The sequence below is a fragment of the Chrysochloris asiatica genome, unplaced genomic scaffold (assembly GCF_000296735.1).
Source record: "Chrysochloris asiatica unplaced genomic scaffold, ChrAsi1.0 scaffold00088, whole genome shotgun sequence".
Taxonomy (NCBI): Eukaryota; Metazoa; Chordata; class Mammalia; order Afrosoricida; family Chrysochloridae; genus Chrysochloris; species Chrysochloris asiatica.
The window spans coordinates 10,565,711-10,568,869 of NW_006408606.1; the positions used below are offsets into that span (position 1 = coordinate 10,565,711).

The 3,159-nt window shown below is 42.1% G+C and overlaps 1 pseudogene; it reads right to left on the minus strand.

Moving 5' to 3' along the window:
* Positions 1-491: 491 nt before the first annotated feature.
* On the minus strand, positions 492-2,294 carry LOC102812922 (annotated as a pseudogene).
* Positions 2,295-3,159: the final 865 nt, after the last annotated feature.

Genomic DNA, 3,159 nt, shown 5'->3' on the forward strand with positions numbered 1-3,159 from the left:
ATCAGAACAAAGTGCAAAGTGACATAAATTAGAGGACAAGTCTTCTCTTGATGGTTCATCCATTCCATAAAAGAGACTGTACGTTCTTTTTGTCAGAACAGGAATGCTACATTTGAAGCGTTAGAACTTTTAATTGGTGAGGGAAGGAAAATGGGCTTCTGCTCTACTTGAAGTCGATGAAGCTGTTTTGGTGGTGGTGGTGGCTGTGTGCCGTGGAGTAGGTTCCGACTCATAGCGACGCTGTACAGGGTTTCCGGGGCTGTAAATATTTACAGGAGCAGAAAGCCTCATCTTGCTCCTGCGCAACAGCTGGTAGTTTCGAACTGCTGATCTTTGGTGCTCAGCCTGATTCGTAACCACTACGCCTTCTCAAAGTAGAGGCCAGGAATAGGAGGTGAGAAATGTTAGTACATGAAGAGTTAGGTTCCCTTGCATCTACCCATCATCTAGAGCCAATTCCAGCTTCATAACTCAACTGTGAATGAAGTTTCTTAGGCATCTGGTAGCCATGTAGCCAATAGTTCAAGAGCAGTAAACCCTGAAATGGTTAAAAGCGCAGACTGTGATCTGGAGATGTAAGTGCATGTTCTGGAGGGAGAATGGGTCTCATTCTGGGCACTGGGAGACACATTTAAGAAATCCCAAATCAAAACAGTATCATTTTGGGTGCTGATGATGATTTGAAACTCATCAAACTGTAGCTGAAACACATGTTCAGAATGTTCAACCAGTGTGCGCAAACACAAAGTGCTTGTAGGGGCTCGAGTTCAAAAGCAACTTGCAAGTCCCAAACTTTAATTTTCCCATCATAGGTCCCACTGACAATCCTCTTGTCAAACCTGATGCTGTGAACCAATCCCTCATGTCCCTCTAGGACTCAGGCAGGTGCCACATTCAATATCCCATAACCTAATGGTGTTATCTGATGATCCACTAACAACCAGTCGATCCTTGTACTCTTGTGCCCATTAAGAGTACGAACAAATTTGTAGGTACTTGTGTTCCAGACTTTGATGGTTCTGTCATCTAGGGCAGACACAAGGTATTTATCATCAAAATCTACTACGTTGACACCAGCATAATGGCTGACCAGAACACGGCGTAAAGTGGCATCGGTGGCAGATGCCATGTCCCACACGGCAATGGAGCGGTCCTTGGAACAGGTCACCATCAGTCAATTGCTGAAGCATAAGTGCAGTACAGCCTCATTGTGGTGGCTCAGCATGTTGAGAACGTCACCAGTGTTAACATCCCAGACTCTTACTGTCAAATCTGAAGAGCCAGTTACAAAGACGTATTCATCATACTGATGAGAAAGGACAGAGTCTGTGTGTCCCGTTATGACTTTCAAATGTTCCAAGTTGGTTTTATCCCAAATCTTAATAGAATTATCTCATAGGCCACTGATAATTTTTTCATCACCGTACTGTAAACAGCAGCCACCTTTACTATTTTCAGAGTGGCATTGAATCCTCTGCAAGTTGTGTCATCCACACTGCCAATTAGATTCTATAATTCAACTGGAGAAAGATGGGAAGACCACCTTGAGATGTCTGTAAGCATATAATAGCAAACCTTTCTCTTCTCTTCTTGACTTTCCCACTCTATGTCCTGGATAATCTTTGAGTATAATGACCTATAAAATAAATTAGGAAAGACATCTGTGGGTCTGTTTTTAAACAAGAACTGATCCCACTCTCTTATTTCTGAAAGTTCCTTCCATAGAGGATCAGTGTGCACCATTGGTTCAATCAGCTTCTTCCAGAGCATTCCTTCCGAGATCACTCGCTGCCATTCTTTACACACCAGCTCTGCTGCACACAGACACCTGACATCCAGGTAGGAAAGAATGTTTTCTGCTATGTGATCTAAACCTAGCTCTGGTAAAGTGGTAATAAAGACCCGCTGCAACATGGGCTTCAGATACGAGTCAATATAGCCATGTTGATAAAGACACACTCGTGAAATAAGATATTCCACGAATTCCACTTGATCTGATTCAGACCACTGGTAAAAATACTTATTACACAAATCTTTCTCTCTTTGGTAGTTTCCTTCTGATGGCCTCCTTCTGGAGACAATCATAGATGATGTGCTATTACTTATCCCAGAGGCTTTGATTCTGTCCTTTTGCGTTTCTTCTAACAAGTTCCCAGATGACGTCCATACTGTCAAAGAGCATTTTTCTTTGGGGACTCATCTTCATTTTGATCCTTCATAACTAAAATGTTCATAAACTCGATGGTCTTGTCCTCAATTACCGAGTCAGGCTCCATGGGGGCCCCGTCCACCCCACCTCGCTCTCCCTGCGTGAAGCAAACAGCTCCAAAGGAGGCAGCAAAGGTGGAGGCTACTGTTGCACCCAGTCTAGCTGCTAGACCGCTGGGGCGCCTTGGGTAAATCTCTTTTGAAATATAAAAAGATTAAATAAGTGAGCAAAGAGTGAGAAATGGGGTAAAATAAATGCCATAACACAGAATGCTCAAAGAACCAGACACTGCCGAGAGATGATGACTTCCTTCGAGAGCTGACAGTGGAAAGCTTCCCCTGAAGCCAGCATTCTGAATTGGAACTTCTAGCCTCCTAAAATGTGAGAAGATAAATTTCTGTTAGTTGCAACCATATGGTTTGGGTATTTCTGTTAACAGTAGCACTAGAAAATGAGACACAAATTTAACTAAAATCCTCCTCTTCTGAGAAGATGCTGCCTCTCCCGAGACCACCCAGCGATGCCATTTCATTTGGTAGCACCACATTTTGGCTCTTACACTGCCTTTGGGGATAATGCTGGTGGAGAGAAGACATAGTCTAACAGTCTCCATGTTGCCCTCATTGGAAAAGCATATAATTTTACTACCAATTTGGAAGGCAGCAAGATAAAAATAGAAGGCTTTATTTAGTATCAGAAAGACAAGTGGTAGAGCTTCCACTCATTATTTAGTAGGTATGGGATTTCAGAAAATTTATTTAACCTTTCCATTGCTTATACATAAAGGTGTTTAACAATTTTACAACGCCAGATGTGAGAACTAAATGTGATTTGCATATCACCTGCCTGGCATCAAATTGATAAACAGAAATTATAGGATCTTTCTTTGTCCCTTCTAGTCTGTTGAACTTTTGAGATATTTCTAAATATTTATTTTCTGGGATATATAT